Raw genomic sequence first — 21,126 nt, forward strand, 5'->3', positions numbered from 1 at the left:
AGGCTCCAGTCCAAGACCAAACATCCACACTACTATTTTTAACCCCATAATGCAAGTCCAAATCAGTCGACCCAGGCTCTGGGACTCACTGCTGCGGGTCTGTTTTGCAGTGTAGACATACCATCTGTGGGAAACTTGCACTGTTCTGTTTGTTGAGTGGCTACCCAGAGGACTTCAAACAACAGAGCCATCAATCAAATGACTTTAAGCAATTTTTTTTTTAATATAAACAAAGTTCTTGAAAAGTGAAGAAACAGGACTCCTTGGTTCTATCCCTGATTCTGCCTCTCTTGGTACAGCACCCAGCGTAATGGGGCCCTGGGCCATGACTTGAGAAGAGAAGACAGAGAGGGAACAGGATAACATATTCAAATATGTAGAAGGTTGTTATATATATGGGTAGTTAAACACTTTGCCTAGGGAGGTTGTGGAATCCCCATCATTGGAGGTTTCTAAGAACTAGGCAGACATCTGTCAGGGATGGTCTAGGGATACTTAATTCTGTGTCGGAGCAGAATTATAGTGATCACTGGTCCTTCTAATCCCACATTTCTATGATTTCCATGCAACCCAAAGACTAAAAATCACCACAATAATAATAATAAGAATTCTTTGTGACTTTGGAAAGTCATGTTATCGCCCTGTGCCTCAGTTTCTCCATCTACAAAATAGGGGTCATGATACTTACCCAATTTTGAGATCTTTGGATGACGAGTATTGAGTAAAAAGCATTATTGTATCATTATTTAAGATAATATTTTAGACTACAGATACACCGGCGGGTATTTAGAATACAACCCAGGATCAGCAACAGAGAGCAGTACTGGAAAAGCCATAATGGAGAATGGGACTGCAGTGATGTGACTTGTGTTGTGTTCCACCACACCCCACCCCGGTTGTTATTGACAAAATACTGAACCAGCTTTCTGTAGTATCCTTGACAGAAGTGGCAAACCGAAGAAGCATTGCAGTCTCTCCCAAATGCTCCTGGAAGAGTTGTAAGGGTGGGAATGGACCTGAGTAAACAGTGTAAAGTTCTTTCTGAAGTGCAAGAAGGCTGAGCGGGTAGGGGGGTGTTTGTGCACATTATGTGTTTGTGTGTGTGTTGTGCACACTGGGTAAGCACTTCTGGCCAAGATGGTAATGAAGAGTAAGAATGGGAAGGAGTCTTATCAACTAGTTATGCCCCCCACCCCTTGGTTATCTTGCACACCTGAGAAGACAAAGGGAGCAGAGCTACATGAGTTAATGAAATGGTCTGAGACCTTGATGCCTGCCTTATAGCACTCCTTTACTGGTGTTTCATATGGCCCTGCTTCATTGATAAAACTAGTCCCAAGAAGATTTATTCATTTTGCAGGCATATTGTTTTCTCTAAAAGGGGTGATCACTATAATTAGGTGTTTTCCGGTTACTCATATTACTTCTGTCTCTTTCAGATGCTTCTTTCTACAGCAACACAGTATACTGTCTAGAGAATGAGTGAAAGTGAGGACTGATTCTCTCATCTCTAATTCCATCCTTATTAGACCAGTGAAAAGTACAGCCTCTGCCTCTCACAGCTCCCTCATTCTTTGTCCTTGGCTGGCCTGATCTAAGGGCTTACAGAATATGTCTCCTTCTCAAACACACACACATAGACACACACACACATATTTGTTTTATACACATCCCCCTTACAAATACAAAACAAAAATTTCTATAAAACTATATCCCCATGGTATCTTTGTCTATTTATTCAGCTTCCCACCCGCAGTGTGTACATCTGGAAGTTGTTCCAACAAGTGTCCCTTTAACATGTCACTTCCCCCCTTCTCCCTCCGCTACATCCCATACACAGTTTGGAGATCAGTGAGTAGCATCGCAGAGTCCTGAGGTGCACTCGGGTAGGCCTGTCCTAATCTGTCTCACCACTTTATTCAGCTCAGTTGGTGCTGGGTACATCACACTCAGCTCTATTGCTGATCTGTGCGCTACCTCACCATGCAGCCAGTTCCCTCACATCTTTTTGCAAAGTCATTAGTGGAAATCGGTGATATTGCACTCTTGGCACTGGGGCCACAACAGACTCCTTACGCCATATCTATTTCACTTCATTCCTACTACCCCTCCAATTTGGAGTTTGTATGTAGTTCTGGTGACTCCCCAAAGCATCAGTTGGATGAATTCCGGGTAGAAAGCTTGTGCAAATGAAACTCTGTTCCCCAGGTTCACCAAATGTGACAAAGATCCCCTGTTCACCAACAGATGGTAGTAGCAAGCTTCCTACCCTCCATACCTTCAGGCCACACACACACACACACACACAAAACTACTGTCTATACAGCAGGGGTCAGCAACCTTTCAGAAGTGGTGTGCCGAGTCTTCATTTATTCACTCTAATTTAAGGTTTTGTGTGCCAGTAATACATGTTAACGTTTTTAGAAGGTCTTTTTCTATAAGTCTATAATATATAACTAAACTATTGTTGTATGTAAAATAAATAAGGGTTTTAAAATGTTTAAAAAGCTTCATTTGAAATTAAATTAAAATGCAGAGCCCCCCCGGACTGGTGGCCAGGACCCGGGCAGTGTGAGTGCCACTGAAAATCAGTTGCCTACCCCTGCTATACAGTATATATATTTAACTTTGTTGTTAAGTTCCTGGTTCTGTTTTTGGAAGTTCATGCTCAAAGCTGATTGGTACCAACTGAGAACCAAACACAGACTGAATTGTCAGTCCTTTCTGGCCTCTACGACACACAGTGCTGAGGGCAATGAAGAAGGAGATTGGAGTACAGGTTGGTTATTATGATTGTCTCTGTAACAATAATTAGTTGTGACTTAGGACCCTGAGGCTGCTGGGATCATCAGCCACATACATAGGGAACCACCGGATGTTTTTCACACAACTGAATTGCATACCGTATTCTAGTCAAGTAGCTAGATGCACCTGAGTGCATCTTTCCTTTCTGCATCTGGCACCACCAGGAGCGCAAATGTTCTCGTTAATTGCCTGGACTGAATTCTGATTCTTTTACTGAAGAATGTTTTCTGTCCCTTAAACAGCGCAGTGTGAGCACACCTGGAATGGGCCTCATGACAGATTACATTCCTCCCCCATGGGTTGTTCCAATAATGTGCATTTAAAAAAAAACATTTTTCATTCTTAAAACTTCAGTTGAAAAAAATGGATTCTTCCACAATCTGTACAATTAAACTCCGTAGCGGTGTACCAGGTTAGGTCTACTCTGAAATTTTGCTATGTTCTTTAGAAAATTTGGCCTTTTGAGGCAAAAATACAAAATTTGTGAAATGCCCCTGGCTCATCTGATCAAACCTGTGAATTTATCCCAAGAAGTTCATCCTTTTGCAGCAAAAAGCTGTTTCTGTTTTCCCTGAAGTGGGAAACCTGTGGTGACAATTAAAAATGGATTGATCCATCCTGAACATTTAAAAATAGAATTTTTTTAAAAAATTATTATTTTCTGCTAGTTTCCTTGATTCTCATTGTACAACATGCCAAAAATGTGAACTCTAACAATATCTTGGAGCAATTCCTTCTGGGAGTTACCCAGAGTGCATTTCAACTGTGGTCTCAACCCATGAACATTTTGAGGGTACCAGGCCCAAATAGTTGCTGAGAAACCAACATGTAAGGATAACAACAGTAGGTTAGGTACTCCTTCCAGTCAATAGAAGCTAAATTCAGCCATCATGTAATCAAGCTCAATTCAACCAACTGCAGTGTTACTATTATTATTACTTATTATTTGAATTATAGGAGCACTTGAAGGAGCCCACCCATACTGAGGACCCATCATGCTAGGCACTGTACAAACTGTCCCTGCTTCGAGGGGCAGACAATGGGTGGAAGAGGAAACAGAGGCACAGTGAGGTGTCAATAGGGTTGTTCTTGTTTGCATCAAGTCTGAATTGCCCCAGTAGCAGCCAATGACATATCTTGTTGTTCACATTCTTTCCCCCACACATATGCATCCTTCCCCATGTCGCCTTCCCTGTCATTTTCAGTCCACGAGTTATGACCATCCCAAGTCATACATCTCTCCTGCTCCTTCTCCCCCATCCCTTCTCTTGCAAACTTCCCCACATCCCCATGTCTCTGTCTCATATGCCCCCTCCCTCACTCTTCCCTGTTTCCCTTCCACATACACTCTCCCTGTTTTTCATGTCCTCCAATTCCCCCACATAGCCAAGAAAGATGGCTCACATTCCTTGACATGTCAATTAGGGTTGAGGGGTGAGGCTTCCCTTCCATTTCAGAGAGACCAAGCCCACACTGCCTGTCATCTGTAAGCAATATGCTAGACATGTTTCTTTCTTCACTAAAAAAAAAAAGTAATTTATTTTCTAATTACAAAAGAGTATAGGATAAAAAAGAAATGATGACTGCCAGATGGCGAATCACCGTTTAGCAGGAGCAGGAAAAGAGAGGACTCAGTCAATCACAGGGTAAGTGATAAGACACTGCCGTGAACTACCGAAAAGAAAGGAAGCTCATTACACGAGGCACTAAATTATTCTTATTGAGACTTCTCCTCCTTCTTCCCTTCTTCTATTTTTTATTCTGAGCCATAAAGCAAGTAATTCTACTGAGACCCTCTTTGAAATGATTAACATTTCCATTTTAACTTTTGTTTTTTGATTGTGTCCCTGCCATTAATCTCCCTGTCTCTTTCCCTGCCCTGCTATTCACCCCTCCCTCTAACATGCTTCTTCATTCTACTGCTGGCCTGCACCCATGGACGCAGTAATAGAACTTCCTGAAGGTGAGGGGCGCTGCGAGTATTCTGGAGATGGACAGTCAAGTGCATGGGCGGCGGGTGGACCGCTGGCTCGGGGAGGCTAGCCCCCAAACCCCGCCCCTTCCACTGAGGCCCTGCCGGAGCCCTCCCAAGGTGGCCGCTGGCCCCTGCTCCCAGCCCCGGAGCGCCCCCAACCCCAGGCGGGCAGTCTCAACCCCCGCACCCCAGAGCGCTGGGAGGGCAGGCTGTGCAGTCCCAGTCCCGGAGCACTGGGAGGGCGGGCGGCACGGTCCCAGCCCCCCTAGCTCCAGAGCGCCGGGAGGGTGGGCAGCAGGCACAGCCCCAGTGCCAACCCCAGCCTGGGCCAGGGCACAGGGGAACTGGGAAGAGCCAGAGCGGGAACCAGGCGGGAGCCTGGGGGCAGAGCGTGGGTGGAGCCACGCCCGGCTGTTTGGGAAGGCACAGCCTTCCCCAGCCTATGATCATGTGGGTTCACCACCCTTGCCCTTTGGCTGAATGCACTGCTGACACAACAGCCGGTTAGGTTGTTACCAGAAGTACTTTCCCTCAGAGGAGATGTTTAGCTGAGGTCCCTCCTGCACGTGAGTTGCAATGGATGTCCGGGCCCAATGTAAAAATCCCAGGACTCTGGCCAGCATTCTCTATTTCAGGGAAAGAGACTCTAACAACATCCATGGCCATGTGTGAGCTATTTCTGAGCAGCTGTATTTACCTCCACTGCAGTGCCAGTGTCTAAGTCATCATGGCCACATAAAGTATGTCCCTAGGTCTGAATAGCACTCTGTACAACCAAATTCTGTTCTGGTGCTGCATCCGCCTACGCCCTCCCGCAGTGCAGCGTTTCAGTGAGACTGAAGTGAAAGTACAGCCCCTGTTGGGAAATTGCTGTAGAAATGAGAGTGGGTTTACACCACATCTGGACCGAAGATTTCCCATTTCCTTAGGGAAGTTACAGGGAGGCCTGCAAAGATCTGGATGGCTCTGGAGATGGATAAATCAGATTTGTGTGTGTGTCGGAGGGCGGGAGAACTGATATCTCTTGCATCTTTAATCTGATGGGTGGTGCCCTGTTTGCAGCTAGCAACCCAAGAAAGATCTGTAAGGTAGTGTGGTCTAGTGGCTAGGGCACTGGACTGTGAATCAGAAGGTCTCTGTTCTGCTGCTGCTACTGGCCTGCTGTGTGATGCTAGGTAAATCACACCCCTTCTCTGTGCCTCAGTTTCTGCATCTGTAAACTGGGGATAATAACTGACTTCCCTTTGTAAAGCACCTTGAGCTCTACAGATAAAAAGCCCAGTGTTAGAGCCCTGCCCCAGCTTGCCCCTGCCCCGCCTGCCATTCGCTGCATCCCTCCTCCCTCCCCCACCAAACCCTCCTGCCCGCTATGAGACCCCTTCGCCTGCTGCTCGCCTCCTCACCCCCCCCGCCAGATCCCCCCACCCGCAGCAAGACCCCCGCTGCTCGCCTCCTCACCCCCCGGCCAGATCCCCCCCACCCGCAGCAAGACCCCCGCTGCTTGCCTCCTCACTTCCCTGGCCTGCAGCAAGACCCCTGCACCAGCATGCTGATTGCCACCTCACCCCAGCACCTGCCCACCACTTGACTCCTCACTCCCCCACCAGACACTCCCCTCTGTCCGCAGCGAGAGCACCACGCCAGCCGCTGGCTCTCCAGGTGCCTCCTCACTCCCCCGCCTGCAGCTTGCCTCCTCACCTCCCCACCTGCCACTGGCTCGCCGCATCTCTCCTCCCTCCCCCGTCCCTGCAGAGGAGGGATGTGGCGAGTGGCGGGGACCTCAGGAGCGGAGTAGCTGTAGTGTAGTAGACTTACCAGGCAGCAGCAGGCAGCATGAGGGCCTTGGGGAAGGAGTGGAGCAGGGAGAGGAAGAGGCAGGGCCACCACACCCGGGTGGCAGGTTGGCAGTAGCTGTGCCAGGGAAAACTTAGTCTTCCCTGGCCTGTTATACCCGCCGCCCATGGCCTTGCTAAACTGGCATTAATATTAATTGTGTCAATGGGAATTTTAAGAAGCTTTACACTAGTATCGTTAGGCTGGTATTTTACTACCCATATTTCTCTGGTGTGAATCATAGACTGGACACAGCTTTGAAATGAATCAGGCTGACAATGAATACTTTTGTGACACTAATCAAAATAAATCTAGTGTCTACTACTGAAGAGGAACAAAACCTCTGGCACTCTTTTTAAGTACAGGTTTCAGAGTAACAGCCGTGTTAGTCTGTATTCGCAAAAAGAAAAGGAGGACTTGTGGCACCTTAGAGACTAACTCAAACAAATTGGTTAGTCTCTAAGGTGCCACAAGTACTCCTTTTCTTTTTAAGTACAGTCTGCTTTCCAAATTAGCTCCACTCTGCTGTCTTTTGCTGCAGAGAGAGATATCTCCATTTGGGTGTAACAGAGCAAACTGGTTCTCCATAAGTAGGAACCGATGATTTGTAACTGTGGGACCCTGGGGAATGGGTTTTGTGTTACACATCTTTTTCTCTTTATAGGTAGTACAGGAGTGGCTGTGGGAGTTTTTACCTAGAAAGTGCTCTTGGAGGGGTTGAAAGCAAGTAAGCAGTAAGGAAGTCCTTAAGGGAGACTAGAAATACTACAGCATAAGGTACTGAATTCTACAAAGACTGTAGCAGTAATTTATGGCAGGTTGGTCTTTTTCATTTTTGAAGTTGTGTAGGCAGTTTAATAAGGAAGCAGAGATTCCAGTCCATGGGTATATTTTTATTAAAATAGGAGGGGTTTAGCTTTTAGTGGTAAGGGAGACTGTTAATTGTACCAGATCATGAATATGGATACTTTGTTATCAATAAAAATCAAATCTTGCACTTGAAGAGAAAACAAATTACAATTAATTAATCAGTGGAAAACATTTCATTTGATCCAGGAAAAACAGCTGGAACTATCAAATCTAGATGGGCAAATAGGATAATCAAATCAATACCACACTTTCTTATTGGCACAGAGCCACAAGCTATGAAGCAAACGCACATGTGAATCCACTTCATTTCTATTAGCTGATTAGTTATATAATGAAGTTGAAGTCAAACCTGAATGGGAGCCAATCATTCATGTCATCCCCTGCCTGGATCTGTGTCTATACAAGAGGGATGAACCTTCCATACTGTTATTTTACCCGTGTCTGGCACAGCTAATGTCATTTTTGGTACAAATTACACTCCTTCCAGCTGGGTTCCTAGTATCTACTTCTTGCTAATAGGAGGCTTAGTTGCTCTCTGTCTTCTCCCACCTCCACCTTCCAGTTCTATCTTATGGTGGCAAACCCCTTTCTTTACGGCAAACCAGAGCACTCTGTGAAATGTACAGTGTAAGTGGGGGCAGGAAACCAATAATAGCCCCAAAGTGCGCTCTTCCCACTAATCCAAGGTTAGAAACACAAGGGATCAACCCAGTCCATTAATATAATCTTTAATTAGTGCCATTGTCAACAAGAATAGCTGTAAATGACCAGGGCCAGACATGCAGTTTAGTTAATAGGGTATTAACTGAGACTGGATTATAGTGCCCCAACACAGGGTCAGGGGTGCAGAAGGGCAGGGGGGGTTGGGTTGGTTTTTTTTTTTTTTTTTTTGGTGGTAGTTGTTTTTAGTGAAGTTAGCACTTGTTAAAATTACCAGTTGGTCAGCTGTGGACTGCAGACCTCTCTTTGTCAGACTTCTTCAGTGGATAAAGGCTTCTGCAAGGAAGGCTTTCCTCCCCCAGCTCCCAAGTCCTTCTGCAAGCAAACATCATCCTTGTTCCAGAGGGGAGTTCAGTCTCTGGGATACAATCCTTGGCCTCCCTGGTGAGATTTTCCTAGCACTAACTGGCCCTTCTGTGAAGATTTTTGGCAGCTTGGGCACCTGTCTGCTGGGAACTGAATGCACCAGCTCAGGTTCACAGCCTCTCAAAGAGCCATCAGTATGGAAATGGTTTTTAGTCAATAACAACCTGAGCCAGGTTCACACCGCTAACCTGGAGATTAAAAAAAAAAGCAAACAAACCCATCTTCTGTTACTACCCACCCTGAGCTGCCCAGTCTCTAATGGGGGAGAGTAACTGTGGCTGAAGCAGAGTCCACTGACAAATTGAAATCTTTAGAGTTTTATTTATCTACAGTATGCCAGGATGAGCCCATCTACTCCTAGATGCATTAAATAGGCTGATATTATTAGCATTATTCACATGCAAGAAACTCTGCCTCTCTGTGGTTAGAAATATAGATTCCGAAAATGGGCAGTAGCTCTCTTAAATGAAAAGGAACAGGATTAGTGGCTTTTCCACATAAAAAGCCAATGGCTCCAAGTACACTGATATCTATGAGTGCCATCCACTTTTATGTCTCATATGGTTGCTTGTTTTGGACCCCACTAGTGAATGAAGAAAGATGCTCCTATGGTTAGGGAACTAGTATAGGATATGTGAGAGCTGGATTCAAGTTCCTGTTTTGCCACACTTGCCATGTGATCCTGGGCAAGCCACCTAGCCTCCTTGTTCCTCGGTTTCCCATCTGTCATTTGGAGATTAAAGCATTGCCCTACATCACAGGATAAATGTTAACGATTAGGAGTTCCCCCAATACTAAGATATCCTGTTTGCCTACCTAGATTTGACAGTTCCAGCTGCTTTTCCCTGATCAAATGAAATGTTTTCCACTGATTATTTAACCCTAGACATTTCTCTAGGGTTAGATCTGTTATTCCCAGCATTCTGTCCTGTAAACTGGAATAGCTTCTGCCACAAATGATCCTGTCTCTAATTGGTGACTTTTATGTCTCCAGAGTTACATATGGATGCCAGAGTTCTCAGCTTTGTAACATAAGTATCTATTCTCTCTTCTGTTTCTTTGTTTCAGATAAAGACATGGTAATTCTCTACAGTCTCATTCTTTCTGGGGTCACAGTACTCATCAAACACCTTGGTCAGCTGCTCTAGTGTTTCAAGAATTACTCCTGGCAACAGTGTTTTCTCCCCAATGAGAAATTAAAGAAGCTTTACCTTTAGTTTCTCATCTTCATCCCCCTTCATCAGCTCTATAAACAGACTTAATTCTTGCTTTCATTTCTTCTCTGCTTGTGCAAGGTTTTTTGTCTGGAAATCCAGCACTCTTGGTGGTCTAAGTCCCTCTGTTTGCTCTTTTGCTAAGTGCTGCTTTGTTTGCCTGTTAATCACACTATCTTCTTTGCTGTGGGTCTCACTACACTGACCTCTGCCACCATGTTGCATGTTTGGATACAGATATTCAGGCCTGTCTGCAAAGGCCTATACTTTAAGAATTTAGGTGTATTCTTATCACTTAGCGAGGTATAAAAGAAAGAATCAAAATCACTGTCTGCCGGTGTAAGGGCCTTCTCTTACTGTGACAGTCTGAGGCCCTGTTCTGTGGCTAAGATCTTTGGCTAAACATCAGAGGCAGCCATAAGCTAGGAAGTGTATGGTCACATCCTCACATTCCAGACTAGTCACACTGAAATAAGGCAATCTGGGGCTGTTAGAAAGGTGATCCAATCTATCACCTCCAGAGAAAGGGAAGAGCCTAGAGGATATAAAAGGAAGTTTAGTTTGATAGTTTTCTGTTCGGTAAGTACTCACTTATCAATAGACACAGCTGGGAAACCCTTATGTCTTTATAGATGTAGTTGTGAAATCCTCAGTTCTGTATTGTTTTGTCATTATAGTTCCCACTTTGCTATTGTTTATTTGCATGGTCTCTGTCTGGTTCTGTGATTGTTTCTGTCTGCTGTATAATTAATTTTGCTGGGTGTAAGCTAATTAAGGTGGTGGGCTATAACTGGTTAAATAATCATAATAGACTGTATATTTGCATGTTACATGCAAATGTGGAAAAATGACAGACTGTAGTTATTTGTCTTTGGAAATGCATAAAAAGATCCCAGCCAACATACAATGACATGTATTGGGCAGTAAGAGGAAAAACAGAAATGTGAATTGAGACACAGAAGAGACAGGTTTTCTATAGTCGAAGGTTTGTGCAATCATGATACTTCTGGAAGGGATCATCAATGTACAGTTTCTTCTCTTCCAGAAAGAAGTGCTCATTTGATCAAGGAGTTTACTTTGAGTTTTATTGCAAAATACTTGTTGCCTCAAGCGTCTTTTCTGTGGAATAGACTTTTTCCATAATTTTTTCTTGTAATCAGCTTTTTTCCTTAACCAAAGACCACAGTGCAGTCAGAGAAATCTATAGACCACAGATTTTACAGATTTTCTCTTTCCTTTTTGAAGGCTATAATATGTGAGAGTCCTCACTGGCTGCTGAAGGACATGTGGCAGTAAGGGTGTTGCGCAGACTGGCAAGATGGCGGTAGCTGTCGTTACATGGAGGCTGTTGGAGATTTTAAGACCTCTGAATTTTCTGGTCCCTTTGGCCTACAACAGCTCCTGCAACATCCGTCTTATTTCTGGACTCTCCATACGATGTTCCAACCGAGTGCAGGCACCATTAGCTTCCTCTGTTACAAAACCTCTGCTGTCTGTTGGTGATCAGTCACATGGGTGTCCTCTCTTCATCTTTAACAGTGTAACACCCTTACTGGTACATTATGTTGTTGCAGGAGCTGTTGTAGGCCAAAGGGACCAGAAAATTCAGATGTCTTAAAATCCCCAACATCCTGTGAGGACTCTCACATATTATAGCCTTTGAAAAGGAAAGAGGAAATCTTTAAAATCTGTGGTCTATAGATTTCTCTGGTTGCACTGTGGTCTTTGGTTAAGGAAAAAAGCTGGTTACAAGAAAAAATTATGGAAAAAGTCTATTCTACATAAAAGACGCTTGCGCGAACAAGTGTTTTGCAATAAAACTCAAAGTAAAGTCCTTGATCAAATGACCACTTCTTTCTGGAAGAGAAGAAACTGTACGTTGATGATCCCTTCCAGAAGTATCATGATTGCACAAACCTTCGACTATAGAAAACCTGTCTCTTCTGTGTCTCAATTCACATTTCTGTTTTTCCTCTTACTGCCCAATACATGTCACTGTGTAGGCTGGGATCTTTTTATGCATTTCCAAAGACAAATAACTAGAGTCTGTCATTTTTCTGCATTTACATGTAACATGCAAATATACAGTCTGATTTGAATTATTGTACAAACACTTTAAATAATCATGATACAATATGTTAGGATTGGTTAGTTAAATTTAAGTAAAATGATTGGTTAAGGTATAGCTAAGCAGAACTCAAGTATTACTATATAGTCTGCAGTCAATCAGGAAGTGTCGGGGGGGGATTGGAATCATGTTTTGCTAAGGGGAGGAATGGGAACAGGGACACAGGTATGGCTCTGTAGTGTCAGAGCTGGGAAGGTGGACACTAAGGAAGGAAATTGGAATCATTGCTTGCTGGAAGTTCACCCCAATAAACATTGAATTTGCACCTTTGGACTTTGGGTATTGTTGCTCTCTGTTCATGTGAGAAGGACCAGGGAAGTGAGCGGATGAAGGAATAAGCCCGTAACATTGCATATACCGTATGCTGGGTAATAACATGAAAGGACTCCATGCCCATAATTTTAAATAGTTCTCTTAATACAGAGCCAATTTACAAAGATGCTGCAACTGCAACTAGCATTCCAGCCATGTGCACACAGACCGATGTTCTGGTGTTTCCTCCAAACTCCTGCAAAATGTGCTCCTCCATGTGCAGGTTGTTACACTGGGCACAGGTAGGATTGGGCTGTTCATCCTACCTTAAAGTTCTTGCTCAGTTTCTCTGCTGTTAACTACTCCTGGTCCTATTGTAATTAATGGGAGTTTTGCCATTCACTTCAATGAGCCAGAATTTCATCCTCTGTTTCTTTCTTCCTGTTGATCAGGACAGAACTCTCTATACCTTCCTATTTGGAATCAGTCAGCAACTAGGCAAGTAAACCTGCTCCACTGGCTTAGTGGATAGAGACTGAAGTCACAATTTCCACCCCTAATTGTGCATGTTCATGACAGGCCAACAGCTGTGACCTCTGAATCATTAAAATCTGACAAAGGACTTGTTCTTTGGAGAGAAAAGGCTGAACTTTTATCCTGGAATAGAGTCAGCTACCCTTGTGGAGACAAAAGACAGAATCACTCTCTAGTCCCTAAGGAAGCTTTCTGACCATCCTTGGTTACGAAGCTCTGTGTAAGCTTGAAAGCTTGTGTCTCTCACCAACAGAAGTTGGTTCAATAAAAGGTATTATCACCCCACCTTGTCTCTCTACACTATATTAGGTATGCACAGATATTGCTACATCTGTTTGTGGGCTGAGCATTTCAGGGGAGAGGCACATGATAATGTGCGCTCTCTCTCTTTCTCACACACACACACTCCCCATAGAGAAGCTGGCCAGATATGTGTGTGTGAATCGGCGTTGTACTCTGCTTCAAAGGAGCCATCACCATGTCAGTGGCTGATGCAGAGCTGCCCTGACATGACAGCACACATTCAGCTACGCTGCAAAATGTATTCATTATTACACAGAACACCAGTGCAAGTTAAAACACCGTTAAAGGGGCAAGTTCTCAGGGGGCTTCTGTTCATGAGTTCATGTGCTGCAGGGATGTGTGCGTGTGTGCACACAGACACATGCACTGCACACACAGCCTAACTGGGGTCAGGAGGAGGCATTTGCATGTGCAGTTCAATATATGCACATCCCAAATGAAAGGGATATGCCTGCATTTTATATGTGCTGAGACGTACTGACTCTTTAGCTCCCGTTCTTTAATCTAAATGGGCCCAAAAAAAGGTAATTTCTGAATGAAAATGGGAAATTTGGACCAGATCCTCCAGTGCTTTGAGATTGCACTGCTGGTGTGGTTTGGCCCCAGATCTGGGTAAAAGGCCTCATGAGGCTCATCCGAGCCCAAGGGTGGCCTTTCAGTGGAGTGCAGCCAATGAAGGGATTTATGCATTGCATATGCTTCTTGCTGCCAGTGTAGTGGCCAAGAGTTGTGTGGCTACTGAAAACGGGAAGGGAGGTCAGTGTAATTACAGCAGTCCTCAGACTGCTATAACAGCACACATGGCAGAGGTACAGAGCAGCACCATGGATAGGGAGGGGCACAACTGGATGTTTTAACCCATCTTTAGACACCGTCTCCTGACGTGCTCTGGGCATACTGGGGGTATTTGAGCATCTGACCCTTTATCTTCAAATCACTTGCTTCTTCCTACCGGGACAGCAAATTCTAAATACCGGGGCAGTCCTTATTCAGGCAAAAATGGGAGTGTTACTGACAAAGGGCAAGGTAAAAATGGAGTAAGAATCTCAGGATTTGGCCTATGGGAGGTTTAAAATCCCCTGGCACGGAACGGTCCCCCTGGATTATCTAGCCACAGCAGGGCCAAGGAAGGGTGGAAAAGTAGCCTCATCTCTGAATTTCTTGGCTTTCCCCGCCTCCATTTAAACTCTCACTGTTATTTATGTTCATGTCAATTTTTGCAATTACTTATAAATGTAATCAAGACCTCTTGCATGTTCTATCCATTCCAATAACTGAGGTCATTGGTCATCTCTCTAGGGGGCTGGGGCCTTTGACCTGCCCTTAGTATTGTTGCCAGCGTTCTCCTGACATGCCAAGGGACGATGCTGCGGCAGCATGGCTCTCAGTAGCGACATTTCCCCGCACTGCTGCCTCTTCACCATCACGTGGCGAGGGGCCATCACGCCGCGACGCAGAAGGGTTGTGGTGCTGTGCCCAGAGCGTGCCCAGTGGCATTTGCCGAATGAAAAATTCAGAGACATCATGCAGCAAATCAATTTAGAGCACTTTGTTGTTGTTAGTATGTATTTGTATCGCTATAGCGACCAGGCGGGGCCCCAGTCAGCAACGAGGCCCCATTGTGCTAGGTGCTGTAACACATACATTCCCTCCCCAGAGATCTGACCGTATGACTGACGGACAGGTGGAGGAAGTCCATGCGATGGGGGGCTGCCCTAGCTGGTGGTTAGCTCCAAATTCCCACCCCATGCCTCAGGGTAGAGGCCCCTCCTACAGACTGTGGGGAGGCAGAACTCGCTCCAACACCTTTATTCGTAACAATCCCCTTAACCAGCAAAGGGCACTTTTATCAGCACACATAGCTTGAGCGCTCCCCAGCATCAGCGCCTCAGTCACTGATCAGGGCACCTCCTTTCCTGGAGCTCTGGCTTATCCTCTCATGAGGCGCAAGCTCACAGCCTCCACACAGACTGGCTCGTCCCTGGGCCTGTCCTCCTAGCCCTGTGCTCAGACTCCCAGCCGGCTCCAGCAGCCTGCACAGTTCCATCCCAAAAAGCATCCCTGGAGGAGAGCGGGCAAGTAAGGGTGGGATTTCCTGCCAGGTCCCTAGCCAATCAGGACTCTGGGGTGTGGGGGAAGAGAGGGCTCCAGCTGCATAGCAGAGGTAGCGGGTGGGAGGTGGGAAGAGTGGTGTGACTATAGCAGGAGTACATGGTGACACAGACCAGTTACCTGCCTCACTGCAGTTGGATCTGACTGGTTTTCGTATCGGTGTCCAGCAGGCCCCCGTCTCGTCGTTCATGTACTGTTGTCACTACATTACAGGCGAGTCTGGAGAAGGGATTTGACATGGGACCAGGCAGTGGCATCCAAGCGTAAGGTGGGAGATGGAAGAAGATGCAAAGGCACTTGCAGTGCCAGAGGACAAAGGAGGCTGGCATGGTGGCAATGTGGAGGAAGGATTGCAATAAGACCTCAAGCAAGTATTGTGGAGCTGAGTTTTGAAGAGCCTAGAAAGGCCCTTGTGTTGGGTGCAGTGGAGAATGGGGAATCGAAGAAGGGGTGAGATGGTCAAAGCTACAGAGCCAGTAGATGATCTTATCAGCTGCTTTTGGACTGGATCTGAGTGGAGAGGGATTTATTTATATATTCATGAAGATTTGGCAAATCTATCCTAGCTGTGACATACGGCTGTACACAGTGTGACTTCAGGGCTCTTGAATTCCCCTGTGAATTCATCTTGACAGGCAAAGGTCAGATGCATGAAAACCAGATGGGGACTGGACTAAATGACCTCTCACGGTCACCTCCAGTCCTATGATTCTATGATTTGGGGAGAGGAGGGGATCATAACTATGACGAGCACTTTGCACTTTAATCCCACTTTAAAAGAGCCACAGCACATTCATTAAAATCCAGAAATAGCTCTGAGCTGCTTGTACAAATTCAGGTCCAAACTTTCTCAAAGTCCAAAAGTGTTAGGATCCAGGGGTTTGGTTTGGTCACTTAGAAGGTCAGGGGGACCTGTGCTTTCCCAGCCTTTTGGGGAGTTCGCAACAGGGCTTTTGCCAACTCTGATAAAGGCCTCAATGAGGGGGCCAGTTAGTACCAAACAAGCAACTCAGCATGTTGTTAGCACATTGAGATTGGTTTTGTTGAAACTTGGTAATAAGCTAGGTGCTAAAGAGGCAAATAAGTTAGTGCTGTCTTTTCTGTGTGTGTGTTTTCATACTGCACTTATCACAATGGGGTCCTGGTCCATGACTGGGGCTCCTAAGCAATCAATCTACCAGTGATAGTATCTAAGGGCAGCCTAATTCGTTAATGAATGGGAACTCTGTTCTTGTGCTTGTGTTTACTTACAGAATCACCAGCTTTCAACATGTGCCTTGACATATCTGAGGAATAAATATGCTTATGAAATGAATCACATAATATGTGTTTCACTTCAAAACACCTTTCGCTGGGATTTTTCAGGCCGAGGAAAACCAACACAAATCTTTCTTTTAATGCAGTCAGAAATCAAGTGGCCACCTTCTCATTGCTATATGGGGCAGTACCATGCAGGTGCTGAATGCTATTTTGGAAGCCTGGCTATCCACCTCAATCTCCCATTCTCTCAGATTCATTGCACACGGGACCATTGCAGTTACCCCCTTACACATGTGCGTGCGTACACACACATACACCCCCCTCCTAGCAGCAGGGCTGCCAGCCCCTGAGCCTGTGATTAAATGAACACGTGAGTCGGATGTGTGATTATGCTCCTGTGCCCCTATTAAAATATATTAGCAGCAACTGAGAGGCCCGAATGGAGATTTAGCAGGAATTTCTGATGAGGAAAAAGTCTCATGTCTCATTTGTCAAGCATGAGGCTAAGCCCATGTTGGTTAGTCGATGCAAAATTTAATTTACAGTAAAATAAATGATAATAATAGAGTCCAAACATCAGGGTTTCTTAGGTGAAAAATGCTGCAGCGCATTCAGTGTTGATACATTCAGCTCCCATGTAAAAAAAAAAAAAAGTAAATATTTCAACACTTTGGGACTGGCGCCTGCTGAGCTTTAAATTCCAGGGCTTGCTTTGTACATAGATTAGATCCTCAGGAGTTATATTGGCCTCTGCAGCCACTGAATCAAGCTTAGAATATGTTCTTCCAAACAAAAAAAAAATAACCCCCCCATATTGTCCCTCGTGTAGAGAAAGAGCTTAAAGCGTTTGAGAGTTCAAGGTCTCAGTCCTTATCTTCAGTGTGCTATCGGCCTGGGCCCAGGGCATGGAAAAGATTTCCTAAAGCTCCAGGATGTAAACTGAGTTCTACAAGTCTGTTCTTCTGCCACAATGGAACTTTGTATCATTAGGGTGAATCTCATCTGTGCAGGAGACAGAGCTTTCTACAGGGCTGGTCCTAGACTATGAAAAGAACTCCCCCAGGAGCTAAGGACCATCACAGACCTCCCCACCTTCCTCTCCAAGTGCCAGGTGCGCTCCTTTGACCTGCCTTTTCTAACATGGACAAAGAATAGAATGTACACGTCTAAAAACAGTACCAAAACAACACAATCCACTGCACACACAATTCTCCTCCTGGCAGAGGATGTGAGAGAGAACAAACCAGGTGTGACAGGTGGTAGTCAGATTGCTTAATGCAACACTGGAAGGTGCTCAGATACTCCAGCGATGAGGGCAGTAGAAGAACCCACATAGACTAGAACAGAATAGTTTCCTGCACAGTACTCAGAGGAGCAGGAGGTGAGTTCCATAATGATGCTCAGGTGGCAGGAGTCCTAGCAGAGTGCTTGAAGCAAGCAAAAGTTGAAGTTCAAGCAAAGTTTGAAGACCAAAGAGAACATCAGGACTTAGTGGTCAAGTCCTAGGACAGTGCTCAGTGGGAGGACTTGCAGACTGAGAGCTGGGGCAATGCTCAGAGGCAGCCAATGCTCATATCTGAGCTGAATCCTACCTTAATGTTTATGGGTAGAAAGAGATGGAGGAGCCAACTCCTGACATGGCCCTCAGGGGGGGCAGGAGCTCTCACAGCCCATCTCTAGTGACCATCTCCCCTCTTTGCCGAAGTGCTTCTTCCCAGGAATCATGGAAATAGATTCAGTGACTTATCTACAATTACAAAAGGATGCTCTGCCCTGCCTTAGCCACACCCCATAATGTAGTTTGTTACATAGCTTGTAAGGGGGCTCTGCTGCTAGATGTCTACTGATTTGTATTTTTCAGACTCTTTATACCAGTCCAGGTCAGTACCCTGAGATAATGGGGAGAAGCCATTGGACATAGCTATGGAGTAACCAAAAAAATATGGTTTATAGCAGAAGTGGGCCTAGAATCAGGTCTACATCCAAATTTTCTCAAAATTCATGAGAGTTTGGAGTTGTGGTCATGGCTCAGGCTTATGGTCTTGAGTCATGACATTCAGGGTTACATCAAAGTTAATCCAGAGTGACCTCAGTGACTTCAAAAGTGTTCTTTTAAGTTTACACTGCTGTCACTGAGATGAGATTCTGGCTGCAGATCTGGCTCTGAATTTCCCCAGAGTCTGGATCTGGTGGTCTGCTCTGGACTCCAAAGGCCAGTAGTCGGGCCCTGGAAATGGCTGGCAGCTCAGTCAAGAAGGCAAAATATAAAGCTCCAGCATCATTAACAATACCAGGATTTTCAAAGCCAATCCCAACCCCCACATTTCCCTGCTATTTCCCCTTTTTCCTTTCTGAAAACAAACAAACCCAAACCAAGGGTTGCAGTATGAATGCAAAGGAGGGAGAGAGAGAGAGAGCGAGTGAGCATGCTTGTTGGAGAGAATCTCTTTCCTTTGGGCACTGAAGTGTTCTGACATCAAACCTTCTGTCCTCATTAAGAAGCTGTGTGTGTGCCATTGTGACATCTTTATTCACACACCCCAAGACTTCAAAGCCTTCAGGAGATTTCCTTGGTGGGTTTAACATAAAAATATCAGGAGATGAAACAGTGCAAAAGGCAGCCCGGTGCATTCTTGTTTTAATTAGACCTCCGGTGGAGGGGAATAAGGAGAGAATGGTTCAAATGATATGCACATTCAAGCAGACACACACACACACTTACGGATTGCACTATCATACACAGAACACACACAACCTGATCAGCTCTCACCTTTCTCACATGCCCACGTGTCAGGAATGTGAAACAGACGGTGAATTTAGCAATATGATTTTTAGGCATATCAACAGACACGCACTCATGTCAGGAAGAAGACATTGCTGCAGATGAACTGAATTTTACTGTTACACTTCATGCTTTATATTTAGCTAACTAAAAAATGAAAAAGAAGCAAAAGTAAGAGAGAGTGAAAGAAAGAAACTAGTGAAGCAAGCCAGAGAGGTCTTGGAGATTTCAGATAGGAAAGACTAGAGCTGGACAAACGATTAGTAATGCATCGTGTATTTAGATGACATTTCCCTCTTTTCTGTTTGTGATTTTTCCATGATTTTTCTTTTGTTGTTGTTTATTCATAGTTTAAAAGTATTTTCCAGTTAATTTCCATTAATAACTCTCAGTCTGTAGCTTGTTCACAAACAATTGGTGGTATATGAAGTTTGCAATTTGAGCTGTTTTGATTGTGCGTGTAGGATGTGGTAGGTTTCTGGTCTCTGATTGGGTGACAATAACTCTTTAGAATCCAGTTGCAGGTGAAAATGCTCTGAATTACAAATGCAAAATGTAATACTTACTGTAAATGTTCTCTAATATTCACTTAACATTTTCTGTTTCTTTTAATATCCCTGCCAGTAAACTCATTTGCTAGAATGCTCGCGGGAGGCAAACACAAAGGATTGCATTGAAATGAATTTACTTATAATTTTGAGTGAATATTCACAGACATTTTATCCTCAGTATTTAGCCAGCTTTATGACTAAGCCAATTTCTCCTTGCAAAGAATAAACAATTAAAAAAACCTCTCTCTGAAAAGGTTCTCTTCTCCTCTTTAATTTGGTGACACATGGGGAAGCTTTTTTATAGGAGTCAGATCTGAGGAGACAACCCCAAATCTTACTTACCTTTGTGTTTCATATATTGGAACCCAGATTCACTGGGGGATTGCAGCCTGATCCAAAGCCCACTGAAGTCAACAGTGGCCCTGTCTCTAGGATCAGGACTACTGCTAGGTGGTTCAATCTATCTAGATATCTTAGGTAATGGATCAAAACAATGACAGACCCAAGTGCAGAACAAGTACACAGGCTCAAGCTAAAGGAAACCAGGTAGCAGAACAGACAAACACCAACCAAGATTACAGACATCATGGTCCAGAAAGCAAAACAAAAGGCAGAAAGAAAAATGCCTGGCCTCTGGGCAATGGTGCAACGGGTAAGAAAGATAGAATCACTTCATATCCCAATGCTGTGGCCATCCCAGGAAGAGAAAAGCAGTGATTGAGGATGTAGAAATTTCCAGTAAAGAGGAGGATAGCTGCAATGTGACTTCAGTGTACACACACTGCAGAAGAAGGCTGCCAGACATTCTACTCATATTTGCAGTTCTGTTATAGCTAGAGTGCAGCGCCAGCTGCAATCCCAGCAACGTCGGTAAGCAGCAATATTAGACCGGAGAAATGTGACCAAGTGCTGGTGATGTACAATAAAATCATTCTGTGGCCAGTGGGCAAATGCAGGATGTTGACTAAAAACCATGAAAGAAGAGACATTATGGCCTCGAGTGTATAGCAGTTGACCTACAGGAATACCACTCGCTACTGGGCATCACTCTTTGCATACCTCCACTGGCCCCTTCTTCTCTGCTGTATGGAATGTAAGATTTGATGTCTTCACTTTCAAGGCCCTTCGTTGCCTATCTCCACTTTGCCTATCGTCTCTCATTTACTAGCGCCATGTCAAAGCCTGCCTCCAATTGGCTCATGGCACTAGCCATCATCACCCACTTATCAGATGTTCTAACAAGCACATTTGTGCTCTTTCCCACATTGCCCCTTATACCTGGGAGGTGCTCCTTGTAAACCTCCACAAAACCCATCCCTTATCCTCCTTCAAAACCTCCTCAATGCACTCCTTTGCTGGGAAGCCTATAACTAAATTGGCAACACTAGAACCGATACCACTTCTGATCATGTTGCCCAGTG

General features: G+C 44.9%; 1 pseudogene; it reads left to right on the forward strand.

The window, feature by feature from the left end:
- The first annotated feature begins 11,101 nt into the window (after positions 1-11,101).
- LOC140915162 (large ribosomal subunit protein bL35m-like) overlaps positions 11,102-21,126 on the forward strand; it is a 173,312-nt pseudogene continuing 163,287 nt past the window's right edge.

Source organism: Lepidochelys kempii, chromosome 7 (genome assembly GCF_965140265.1).
Source record: "Lepidochelys kempii isolate rLepKem1 chromosome 7, rLepKem1.hap2, whole genome shotgun sequence".
Taxonomy (NCBI): Eukaryota; Metazoa; Chordata; order Testudines; family Cheloniidae; genus Lepidochelys; species Lepidochelys kempii.